The sequence below is a fragment of the Schistocerca nitens genome, chromosome 10 (assembly GCF_023898315.1).
Source record: "Schistocerca nitens isolate TAMUIC-IGC-003100 chromosome 10, iqSchNite1.1, whole genome shotgun sequence".
In the NCBI taxonomy this organism is placed as follows: Eukaryota; Metazoa; Arthropoda; class Insecta; order Orthoptera; family Acrididae; genus Schistocerca; species Schistocerca nitens.
Genome location: NC_064623.1, coordinates 218922021 through 218935789, shown reverse-complemented (window position 1 = coordinate 218935789; position 13769 = coordinate 218922021). Strand labels below are relative to the sequence as shown.

The window sequence follows — 13769 nt, the reverse complement described above, 5'->3', positions numbered from 1 at the left end:
TACCAACACAGTACTAGTATGTGGTACCTCACTTCATACTGGTGAGTGTGTCACTTGTGACATCTAATTGTCAGTTCCACATTACATAGTGGTGTCCAGATACTTCATATTAGGTAGTGTATATGTTTACAAAGAGACATTAGTGTGTGCCTAATATCCTCATATATTAACATTCTTGGCTAAGACTGACAACAATTTATTATTACGGGAATACTGGCTGGTAACTCTTTGTGTTATGGATTCGCTGTTGTGGTAATAATTGAATAAAGTTATTTTTTGTTGGCGAATGTTGCGTAGACACACCCGTATAGCATCTCAACAATCTTCCTCAGCACAAACATTTTGGTAACAAATAAAGATTGTTGCAGCAAGGAAAAGTGCTGTTAAATCATACTTCATTGTATTTTGTTACTCAGCTAGTCAATTAAAATTCTTTGGTGTGAATGTGTTCACATATTCTGAGTTGACTTAGGCTGATTACTGTGCGTGTATCTTACAAAAAGGAAACTACTTTTTTGAAGCTTTGGTTATGTAGCATATACGACTATAATTATAATAGAGGGAAACATTCCACATAGGAAAAATATATCTAAAAACAAAGATGATGCGACTTACCAAATGAAATTGCTGGCAGGTCGACAGACACACAAACATACACACAAAATTCTAGCTTTCGCAACCAACAGTTGCTTCGTCAGGAAAGAGGGAAGGAGAGGGAAAGATGAAAGGATGTGGGTTTTATGGGAGAGGGTAAGGAGTCATTCCAATCCCGGGAGCGGAAAGACTTGCCTTGGGGGAAAAAAGGACAGGTATACACTCGCACACACACACATATCCATCCGCACATACACAGCTTCCAAGTAGTAATTTATTTTATAGTCACTATTAATTAACATTTTGTATGTCCTCATGTCTCTCCCCCTTGGTGTACGGTCATTCAATGATGGCTGTGAACTTTGCAGGGAATTTCAGCACGTCCTGATCTTGTAGCTTTCTGGGAAACACTTCCTATTGTAGTATCTTACAACTGATTTGATGATTTTGATATTCATGGTTTCATTCAGTCAATTGAAATATTGATTAGTTTGTCCTTAGTTTTAACGGTGAAGAATTTTGGTAAATGTTCAATCACTTCACAGGAACCTTCATATGGTTAGGTAAATCCAGTCTGCACCTTAAAACTCTGAAACGACACATTATTTTCGTCTTTAAGAGATTTATAGATTAAAGAATTTTTTTGACGTTGCGAGAATACTTGATATGTTTTACATGGTTCACCCTTTTCCCCAATACCATGATGTAAGTCAGAAGTCCCATTGTAGTATCAAGTTCATGGAATAAGTCCCCAGGTAACTTCAGTGAAGTACCATACAACATTTCTACTATCATAGTATTGCTTTCATTCTAGAAGGGCAATGAAAGCCAAGTAATATTGTGGGGTATTATATTACTTCATGTAACTGTAGCATAGACCTGTTTGGCACTGTCCTTTGTATATTGAAGCCTTCGAATTTTTCTCTTAACCTGTTCATGGTATGCAGTAGTTCTAATCACTTGGCAGCCACAAATCTTTGCTAAGGCTCAGGATATGTTACATGGAAACTGTGTTCTTTGATCTGTTGACTGTTGTGGTATTCCTAAACTGGTAACCCTGGAATTATTCTCTGTCTGATTCAGTGTTTCAAAGGGTCACCGCTTCTGTCCAGCTATTGATTCAAATCAGAAAGTAAGTAAATCAGAGTGAGGTAGAGGACCCACTAGGTCAGTATCCCATCTTCTTTTGCAGCAGTGTCATGAGGACCGACCGTCTTGTGATTTATATAGCTGAATACATGTGCTGGAATTATTGCTTCACAGTATACAGTTTGTGTGGACCTAACCTATGAGGCCTGCAGAAGACTGGAAGGCTACTAGACATGTGGATCTAATGCATACTATCATGTTTTACTACTTTTGGCATGCCACTTGGTTTTGTATAAAATTTCAGAAAATTTTGTGGAGATATGATAGGAATTAACTGTATCAATTGTTTCAATACACATTAAATGCCCTTTCAGTTCCAACTGACTGCTGTCATGAGTTTGTTTGCTTTTGACATCAACCAGAAGGTGAGAATGATGAAGAAAGTCAATGCTAAATATGCTTTTATGAAATCTCTGCAAAAATAAATGGCCATAGAAAGTTTCTTTTTAATCTAAGGTCAGTATGTAGCAATTGTGAGCAGTGTGTTGAAATTAGAGAACCACGAGTTGCAAACAGTTTATATTCAGCCCCTTTTGTGTTGTCAGTTGTGGGTGCTGGTAGGAAAGAGATGTGGGCTCCACTGTCTACCAGAAACTATCATGTTGAGTTGTAATGTTTGACAAAGGAGTGACATTGTGGCTTGTAGCAAGGTCTGAGGCAGATCATTTGTCCGTTGCTGTCTCTGCCACTTCCAATTTCCCCAGTTTCGCCAGTCACAAGGCTGAACACATTTGTCTGGCTGGCGATCTATGCCGAAACAAAAATGGCAGTAGCAGTACTCCACTTTTTTATATCATCTTGATTGTCTTCTGCTCCTGTTACAAGAATATTGTCATTTTTTAATTCTGTTTTCTCACAGCTGACTTCCTATTTTGTTGATTTGCAAGTGCAGTTCATGCAACTGTTATGTAGGATCTACAACTGGTGACAACTTCTGTGATGAACTAGATTAACTTCATTAACTGATAGCATTTCCTTCATTTGGTCTTCTGTGAGAGTCAATTTATCTACATCAACTTCAGAAATAGTTAAAATACATCTGATATTGCTGAGAAATATGTCTGACTGGAAAGTTTCAAGAATCTTTATCTGTAGGATTGTCCTGCACAGTCTTTCATTTCCAACAACAGTCAGTTGGTTTCATATTGCCTGAGTGTAGTTAACTGACTGGTCTCTTTATTTGGCACTCTTAACTCACATGAAACACTGCCAAGTGTGTCTCTTTAGGTAAGGAATGTGGCTACCATATGCTAGTTGTTTCCAACAAATAATGGCTACAGTTGCATTAGTAAATAACAAAATTTTGTTTAACTTATTAGCTAATAATATGAAATTGTTCTTAAGCTTAGAATAACCAAATATCAGGTTTTTTAAAATGTAAAATGGTGTTATTTCCGTACTGATTCCAGTGATCTTGTCTATTTCAACTTTCCCTGAAGTTGCAGCAGTTTTGTTGGTAGTGCCCATAGTTTTTCCTTTTATGTTGTACCTTATTGATCACTTCAGGGCTACTACTTGAGGACAGTTATTCCTTGTGTGTAACCATCTTTTGGTACAAAATTTTAACTAAACAAAAACCTGTTTTTGATTGCAACACCTTTTATTTCTCAATCCACTTCCAGGTTCTTACAGGCTTTGCTCTTATTTAATAAAATGTAGATACCATAACATGCAAGGATTGTATGGTGTCTAGGAAGCCTGCATACTCGGTTCACTAGACACAACATCCAAACCAGTCGTATTAATGAGTTTTATTACAAATAGAAAATTGCAATACTAAACTTTTCCAATTACACAGGTGTGTCGCAAGCAAAATGAACACATGAAATAATAAATCGTCTTCAGTATAGACAATCCCAAGTTTGTGCTGCATAGAGAGCACAAGCGAAGTTTCTACTGTTGACACTGCTATTGAACTGGGCTGTCTCCAGTTGGTCGTGGCGCTTATGTCCTCTTCACGTAGGGGCTGCTGCTGTCGCATTGCCATCCTAGAGAGGGGTCGGCAAGCGTGTGATTGGCTGATGTCTTCTCACAGCCATCTCTTCTCTATCGTTCCCGACTGGCGTGCCGGCACTTGACTTTATGCCATAACAGAATGAAATAACAACTATTGAAATATTTAACCTTGAAACAAATGAACATACAAAACTTCATGGCAGATTAAAACTGTGTGCCAGATCGAGACTCAAACTCGGGACATTTGCCTTTTGTGGGCAAGTGCGAAGTTCCGGAGTTCGTGTCTCGGTCTGGCACACAGTTTTAATCTGCCAGGAAGTTTCATATCAGCATCCACTCCACTGCAGAGTGAAAATCTCATTCTGGAAATGAACATACAGTCGCGAAGTACTTGAAAGGAAAAAGATCAATTTTTAATCACTGCTTACTATTTTATATGTCTCTACAACTGTCCAGTGACAATTCTGCAATGATATTAGATGTTTGACCTTAACATGTGAATAAAATATAATTCAAGATTAGATCAAACAATGGAAAATTGAGGATGGAATAAGAACATTATTATGAAAAGTACTGATTGCTACTCACTCTATAGAGGAGGCACAACAAAAATACTGTTGTACATTTGAGCTTTCGTTCAAAAGGCCTACTTCTAAAGTAGGAAACACACACACACACACACACACACACACACACACACACACACACACACACACACACACACACCCGCGCGCGCAAGTACAATTCACAAACTCATGACTTCAGTCTCTGGCCCCTGAGGTCAGACTGCTAGCAACTTTCTGCATTTCCAGGACAGCCAACAAGCTGTCTGTTCGCATGAGTGGTTACTGACAAACTGTGGCCAGGAAACACCTAGAACACCCAGTTGCTGAACATGCTGCCCAATCAACATTTTTCACTTCAGTGACTGTTTCGCAGTCTGTGCCAGATGGATCCTACCTACCAACACTAGTTTTTCTGAATTGCACAAATGGGTAGTCTCCCTGCAATATATCCTACATTTCCTAAACCCCCTTGGCCTTGACCTTCCCAGTCCCTGTCTTTCACACACCAATGTTGTTCCCTACTCCCACTCCAGCGCTACACAGCCTTCTATTCCATCAGTGCAGCCACTACTCCCTTTCCCCACCTCTATTTCTCTCCTTTCTCCCCCCCCCCCCTGCCCCCCCCCCCAATCAAACCTGCTGATTGCTCCTAGCGGCCCTATCCTGTCACCAGAAATCCCCTTCGTGCTTCCACCACAAGCAACAGTACATCCTCCCCCAATCCTACCTTCCTATCCCTCCCTGTACCAGCCGGCCGGCCGCGGTGGTCTCGCGGTTCTAGGCGCGCAGTCCGGAACCGCGCGCCTGCTACGGTCGCAGGTTCGAATCCTGCCTCGGGCATGGATGTGTGTGATGTCCTTAGGTTAGTTAGGTTTAACTAGTTCTAAGTTCTAGGGGACTGATGACCTCAGATGTTAAGTCCCATAGTGCTCAGAGCCATTTTGTACCAGCCTCCTCCCCACACTCAGCACTCAGATTGCTTCTCCCATCATGTGCAGTTGCTCGTAGTTTGGACTCGTGGCCCAGACACAGTGGTCTTGTGTGTGTGCGAGTTCTACTTGCCTGAATGTGTGTGTTTCCTACTTCAGAAGAAGGCTTTTTGGCCAAAAGCTCAAATTTAAAACAGCCTCTTGTTGTGCCTCTCTGTAAATAAACATCTTCTCTATGTGGTGAGTAGCAATCTATCTTCTTTATAATATTGTAATTAAAGGTCAGCAAATTAATACATACACACATTACTCAGAGGTCTTGGATTTACATATATTGTACAGTGAAATTAGATAACAGCATGTCCATGACTATACAACTGCCTCGCATTTACCTTATTCTTGATTTCCCATTTGGCTGTGTGAAAATCTGAGCCAGTGTCCATCTGTAATAGAAGGAGATGTTGAACTGAAGAAGATGAAATGATTTTAGTATTACCCATGATAAATCTTAAGCTTACAGTTTTCCGGTAAAGGTGCACTGTACCGTGGAAGTATTTTGTAGATTGACAGAGGTGTTTTTATTATTTGTGTGTTACTTTTTTTCTTCACCCCAATAATGTGTGAAGTAAATAATCCTTTACTTAAGTACAGCATGTGTTATTTTGAGATGTGTTAGCTGCCTTTTAAAATAGTATTCTGCAGTTTCTTTTTTCAACTTATAATACAGTTTTACTGCTAGGTAGAGAGTATTGTTCTAATTTGTTAGTTATCTTAGACAATCTTCTGTTTCTTATTCTTCACAATATGTAGCTTTCTGGTGTACAACTGATGCCTGTAACTGATGCTTCATCTGTTCAGTTTCACAATTCTCAAATAGCATCAGTCACTGCACCTTAAACTGGATACCCAAGAGCTTTTTGCTGAATCTGCAAGCTTGTCGGTTGGCTGGAGCAGATTTTTGTGTTCTGCACATTGATCATCTCATTACTGTTGATGTAGTACGTTTCTGTGAAGGAATAGTGATGAGTGTATAAAATGATTTCACTGAAAGCTTTTGAACCAGATCTTTGTGTATTCCATTTATGATGGTAAGGTTGTGATAGATACTCAAACAGTTGAAAATCCAAGGTGGAGTAATAGTATAAATTAGGGTAGATTGTTGTACACTGCATAGATGTGGTGTTGAGCAGTAGACAGGTATATCTGTATTCCCCCATCCCTACCCACTTGTCACTATCCATTTCCCTCCCAGCCCCTGACCCTCCCCTTCCACACCCACACTTGCTTTGTACCCCCCTCTACTCAACCCAGTGAGATCACTGCTCACCCCAGTGTGATCTCAGTGCCTGGTGAAGACTGTAACCACTGTGAGTGAGTTGTGCATAAACGAATATGTATGCTGTTTCATACAATGTACAGCCCTTTTCGATAGTTTATGTGACAGTTGACTTTTAAATGTGCCTGTCCGTTACTCGTCACTTCTATGCGGTGAGTAGGTGAGAAGGAATCTGTTCTAATAGTGTAGTACAGTATGCAGTTAATGTAACACCACAGCATACAAAACACAGTCGTAGAGGTTTGTTACACTTTGTGGAGTACATTTTGCCACTCACTCACTCACTCACTCACTCACTCACTCACACACACACACATACATACGAAATATATCCCTATATATCTCCAACAGGACCCCACAGGAGGGTGTATTCACCTATTTCAAGTGCAGCACATACTTTTAGCTGCCTCACCATGTAATCTCTCCACTATTGTCTTGAACATCTGTTGGCGCAGTGGTTACCACACTGGACTCGCATTCGGGAGGACGACGGTTCAATCCCACGTCCGGCCATCCTGATTTAGGTTTTCCATGATTTCCCTAGATCATTTCAGGCAAATGCCGGGATGGTTCCTTTCAAAGGGCATGGCCAATTTCCTTCCTCATCCTTTCCTAATCCGAGCTTGTGCTCCGTCTCTAATGACCTCGTTGTCGACGGGACGTTAAACACTAATCTCCTCCTCCTCCTTTTTGAACATCTGTAAGCAACAACTATCACCTTAGTAGTAATATTGTAATGAAATAGTATACATTAATAACATTGTTGCTCCACCAGCATGAAGTTGGACGGCAGCTGAGCATTTTAAATCAAGTGGTCAATGGTGGTAGGATCCTGATGAAAATGTTGATGAAAAAAATACAAACGCAAATATGTGGAGGTCATGTCATAATCAGGAATAAGAATACATGACTATGACGTATGTAAGAGTTCTGACGAAATTGAGAGCCTCTTTCATAAAGCAGAGTTTTTAAAAAAGTATTCAATAGATGATTCTATAAAGTGTGCAATAGTAGGAATAAGTTTAAGGAGTCAGGCATGTATTAGATAAAGTGCAATGACTTCAGTAAACAGAACATAGGGCAAACAAGGAGCTTTTTGAAACTTTACAGAAAGCACACATAATGTCAAAACTTCAACTTGCATCGGGGGCGGGTGTGAATTTGATTTATACCTCATGGAAGACTAAACAAAATAAAGTCACTACACTTGGTAGGGACTATCGAACATAGATCATAACAAATCGTTTTACACAGAGCTCAAAAGGAACGTAAGACAGCTCGAAATTTAAAGTTATAAAAAACAAAATTCAAATTAGTTGTTAATGTGCAGAGTGAATTAAAACACAATACGTGTTGTACTATTTATGTAGACTTACTGTGATGACGATTGTTGCTAACGGATGTCCGAGGTGATACGAGGGGGGAGAGTGTGCGGTGGGACACCGTGAACGTGTGTGCTGTGCTTGAAATCTGTGAAGGTCCCCTTGTTCCTGGCCCTCTGTCGATTACTGGGTCAGCAGATGACTGTTCGGCTTGCGGCAGAACGCTAACGCATTGACGACCGAGGGGAACAATCCGTGATGGACACAGACCTGTGGCAATGCCAAATGCTGTCTACCATTCAGATTACACATTTTCAAGTGTTTCTGAGAGCAGTATCTTCTAGAAACAAAATTTTATTATTAATTCAGTGTGAAAATGTTACTTTCATTCATATGTGCCAAATGTACCAGACACCACATGCTGGCATTTAACTTGTGGGCACAAATCATCACTTATTTTTGAATTTGTTTCTTTGATAAAAAAACACAATGCTACAACTTAGAATTACATGAAACTGCCAGTAGGTGATATAGAGTCTGTACCATAACAACATGCAAGTCTCCAGTGATGCAGAATAATTAACAGTTAACAGTATGGCATTGACTTGAGAGTGGGAATATCACATCGGTGAAGGTAGGGATGAGCGTAGGTGTTACTGCCATTGGTGTCACGACTTTTGAGTCGGTTCGCACTGCTGGTGTTGTAGACTTGTGCTGCAGGCCAACAGTGGAACCTCTGGTGTCAGCCCCACATCCACAATTAACAAGCCTTAGCTCAGTGTGTGGAGGAAGATCTTCGTGTGCTGGCGCGACAAGCTGCTCGTGCGATCGGCAAAGCGTACTGATCTGGATAGAGGTGGACTGCGAAAGGCAGTGTTAACTGTGGGGTTTACTACAGAAGGTTATACCAGATCAATATTTTATCTTTTGATGAACATTTTGGTGATAACTTGGATGGTTATCTTTGTAACTGATAGAGGTAGGTTTATTGTGCTAAATCTGATTTTTGATATAGTATGGTAGCAGAGTTACATATCCTAGTCTGTGCTGTTATTTTACTTTCCTCTACATATCTTCAGGATTGTTCATGTGATACCAAAGCTGATCATTGAAAATGAAGCAGTCTGTATGGACTATTAAAAGTCTGTTTTACAAGTTATTGCAGATCTTCCCTGAGGACATTGTCAATTTTTGCTGAATTGTATTGTGTGGTTACATTTTTGTTCTTGCAGAGAGTGCTGGAGTGGTTCTGGAGGGAAATTTTGTTGATTCATCTCAGACAATTTACTAGGAGTTACAATGCATTTTGTACTTCTATACACTTTCTTTAATTGAGTGAAATAAATTTTACCTTGCATGAGGGGTGAGCGTGCATTTGATTTATGGCACATAGAAGACTGCTCAAAATAACATCTCCACACTTGCACTGAATTTAATTTGTGATGGAGTGACGGGGACTATGAAGGATAATTGTGGTGTTAAGCTATCACACTTATACAAATATTATATTTAACTTGTGACACCTCAGTAAGAGTAAATTTATAATTCGGAAATCGCAAGTAATTGTACCGCATGTTAATACATATTATTTACTCAATAAAAAGTTCCAGAAATCACAAAGTGTTTGTTTTGTTAAGAAAGCATCCCTATCAATCAGATTTAACTAAAAAGTAAAATTTCACATCGTAAAAGCTTCCTCAGTTGTGCTCTGCAGTGGGAATACTTAGAATGAACAGTGCAAAATAGTAGACACAACAGATGAGCAATTTACTTGTTCCCTGAACGTATTCTTGCAGCATGACAAATCCAGTTTTCCTTTCCAAATTGAGCTCATGACACTTTCGAGCAATGTCTGCCAGAAGGGTTATGTAGATGTGTGCACAATTTGCTACCTTTGTCCGACAGCGATCTCTTTATAATTCACACTGGACCACAAAATTAAAGGATAACTTTTTTGGAGACCCCCTAATTGTCTCCCATCGTGAAGCACAAGTTCAAAATGTGGCTCAAAGTTGCCTACAACTGTCCTCTGGCTCAGCGTAATTCCCTGCTACGTCACCCTTGGCCTTATGGCGAAGCTTCAGAGGGTGTTGATACAAATTTGGAAAAAATGTCCACAGCTCGGAAGTTGATGTGAGGTGTAAGGTGGGTAAACATTGTCACATTGGTGCTAAAGTTCACCACCATTCTGTCCCATGTCGTCATGGATGTCTCACACAACAGGGAGGTTTTCACACTCCCTCTTACCCACATTTCACCCCTTCTTTTGACGCCTCTGCGATGGAGAGTAGAACTGTGACACCCACGTTGAAATCACACGGTTTTTGTATAGGTGGCCGAGGAAAACACTTTGGACACACCGTCATTCAGATTCTACATGACATGGCAGAAAGAGCATCAGTGAAACAACACTTTTCCTTGGGGCATTGATTCCCACACATTTAATAGTTGAAAATGACAGTTCGCTGTGTTATGAGCAAACAGTCCGTAGTCGGGTGAGCAACAGGATGACATTCTTGACAGTGCTGGCAGGCAGCCCCAACTAAGGGGACTTGAAGCAGTTGCCTGTCCTATGTGCCAGAGTAGCCACAAGGCTGAATGGGTCAGACAGGTACATGTTTAAGGTACTCTAAATGAAGGTGCATGGGACATTGAACGAGATGTTGCGAACTCGGATGTCTTATCGAGACCCTTTGTCACTTTATTCGTGCACATGTCAGAGTTGCACCCCACAGTGATCATGCCACAGGGGGACTGAAAAATCATGAACACTTTTCATGCTTCAGATCACATTCAAATTTTGTTGTATGGTTTTGAAGGGTCCTTAGGGGCTCCACTCTGCATACCAGAACAAAAATTGCGGTCGCACTGTGCTCCGAAGGGGGTCAAAACGTGTTCAGTGGCATTGCAGGCACACAGTGCAGTTAGAGTAGGACTGAATCATCAGCATTGTCTAATGTTGTCAAGAATGTCATCCTGTTGCTTATTCCACTGCAAACTGTCATTTTCGACCACGAAATGTGTTAGAATGAGTGTCCAAAGGGAAGGGCTGGTTTCATTGATGACCCTAATGTCAGCTGCTTAGTTCCTTTCATGTTGATGTGTCTGAAATGTTGGCCTCAGCCACACGCGAGAATACCACGTGATTTCAATGCAGGGTGTCGAAATTCTGCCCTCCATCGCAGAGATGTGAAAAGAAGGGGTGAATGTGTGTAGGAGAAGGTGTGACAACCTTTCTATCATGTGGCATGTCCACGATGGAGTTGGGAAGAATTGTTGTGACATCATTAACTCCCCTTACACCTCGCATGAGCTTTGGAGCTGTGGCCTTTCTTTGACATTTATTTATGCCTTGCTGTCTGACGCATTGTCAAGCCAGAGAGTGAGGTCACAGGGCAGCACACTTTTGCACCATTACAAAGAAAGGCTGCAGGCAACTTTGAGCCAAATTTCAAATGTGTGCTGACAACCAGGTGAGTGATGGCACTAATAAGATTATAAAATATCTGGGTTTCCTTACAATAAAGAGTTACTTCAAACTAAATAGACAATGATAAATTAAAAAATAAAAATGAGCCAAATGCAAGTATGTCCCGTGTCCTGAGGTTCTATACAATCTTAGTTACGTCTATAGATAGTTCATCCGTCCTCATCTTATGTTTGTGTGAAGTAATATTTTTCTATTATGCTTTTGGCGGATGATGAATGCAATGTATATTGTAATGGTAAAAAGATATTTTCTATGTGATACAATTAAAATTTAACAATTTTCAGATTTTTTTTCTCTTGTACTATGAAATTCTGCTTCTTGTCCAATTCCATGATTCTAGCTCAACGGGAAGTACTCTGTAGGTTTTGATGAGTGAGATTCCAACTATAAAAATGTGACATAACTGGCAGTATATTTTGATTGATTTAACCTTGAGGTTTAAATTTTTTACACTGCAAATGTACTGTAGACCTCAGAATGTGACATAAATTTCAACACCATATTTGTAACCATTCATGAGAGAAAGAGTTCTCAACAGTCAGACAGGCAGACGGGTGGACAGACTGCCAACAAAGCAATTTTGTAAATGTTTATAAAGTTTTATAAACGTTTTTACCGATAGAGGTATGCAATCTTTAGAAAATCTTTAGAAAATGGACTAGTAAATGAGATGTTGGCATCTGCAGTTTGGGTTTACCATTAGTATAATTCATGTGCAGTTTTTTTATACAGTTATTATTAGAAAGAAAGTAAAATAAACTATTACTTGAAGTTCAGAATTTGAGAACTGTTGAATTCTGTCCTGTGCTACACTGATCAGCCAGAACATTATGACCGCCGACCTACTGTCGATAGAAACCCATCCAGGCGATAGCTGCGTCACCTGGTGAGGAATTATTGCTAGTCAGACATACGCGTGGTGCATGTAATGCTGGCGAGTGTGCTGTCCTTGGGGAAGGTGCACAGTCTATTAGAGTTTGACTGAGGGGAGATGTGATGGCCCGGAGGCTCAGCACAAGTGTTTCGAAAACTGCACGATTTGTCAGATGTTTGAGGATTGCTGTGGTGAGTACCTTCAATATGTGGCGAAACCAAAGTGAAACCATGACCAGACCCTGTGGGTTTGGGTGGCCACCCCTCATTACAGTTATCGGACATCATAAACTGGGCAGACTGGTAAAACAGGACAGGTGGCGAATTGTGACTGAACTAACATCTGACTTTAATGCTGGAAAAAGTAAAAGTGTGTCTAAACATGCAGTGCACCACACACTCATAACGATAGCCCTCCACAGCCGATCTGTGCATGTGCCAGTGGGCATGTGATCATTGCCACTAGACGTTGACAGAGTGGCAGTGTGTTGCACGGTCTGGTGAATCCCGATACCTTCATCGTGCCGATGGGACGGTACAACTCCGTCATCTTCCAGGAGAACAACTCCTTGACACGTGTACTGCGGAATGAAGACAAGCTGGTGGCTGCTCAATTTCGCACAGTGGAACATTTCACATGGGCGTCCATGAGTCCAGTGGAGCTCGTGCAGGGCACCATGATGGACAAGGAGTGTAGTGCACTGGTTGCAGACCGTGTACACTGCTTCATCACAATCGTGTTTCCCTATGGGAGTGGCATTTTTCAACAAGATAATGCACCTTGTCAAGACGACAGGGGTGTGATGGAATGGTTCAAGGAACACAGTGGTGGACTCCAATTGATGTGCTGGCCCCCAGTTCGCCAGACCTGAACCCAATTGAAAACATCTGGGACGTGTTTGAATTTGGGATCAGAGATTATCGTGACCAACCCCCTTCACCTCACCAGAATTTACAGAAATTAGGTGACTTGTGTGTGCAGATTTGGTGCCAATTAGTTCCAGGGACCTACAGAGGCCTCATTGCTACTACATCACGGTTTGTTGCCCCGTTATTTATGCTTAAGGTAGACATACCGGTTATTAGGTAGGTGGTCGTAATGTACCGGCTGACCGTTGTATACAATAAACCTTTGGAAATTGGTTCCATAGATTTCCACAGTTTTGCTTCACTCATTCATTTGTATTGTTCCTCAATATGTAAGCACAAGTTTCTGTCATTCTTTTGATGAAAATTTGCTGTTATTTATATACTGCAATATTTTATCTTATGCAAAATACATACAAAACTGCAATGAAATAGCTACTTTGACTTCTTGCTGGATGAGAGTGGCATGTTGGGGCCATAAACCACAGAAAATGCCATCTTATTTCAATAGCACATCACAAAGTCCTATTCTTATTAGGAATTAGCAGCTTTTTAGCTCAACAGATTATCAGCAGGTTTAATTTAAAGTTACTTGTTCACTCCTTGTAGTACATTGCACCAGCGAAAATGCAGCCCCACTGTGAATGCTATTCTCAAACACGGGACGAGTTGGTTGACGTTCATAAG

At 40.7% G+C, this 13769-nt stretch overlaps 1 protein-coding gene across 8 annotated transcripts in view; it reads left to right on the top strand.

Annotated features, from left to right (window-relative positions):
* The window catches only part of LOC126209780 (longitudinals lacking protein-like), a 253154-nt gene that overhangs the window by 53266 nt on the left and 186119 nt on the right, over positions 1–13769 (top strand). The gene's annotated exons all lie outside the window — the stretch shown is intronic.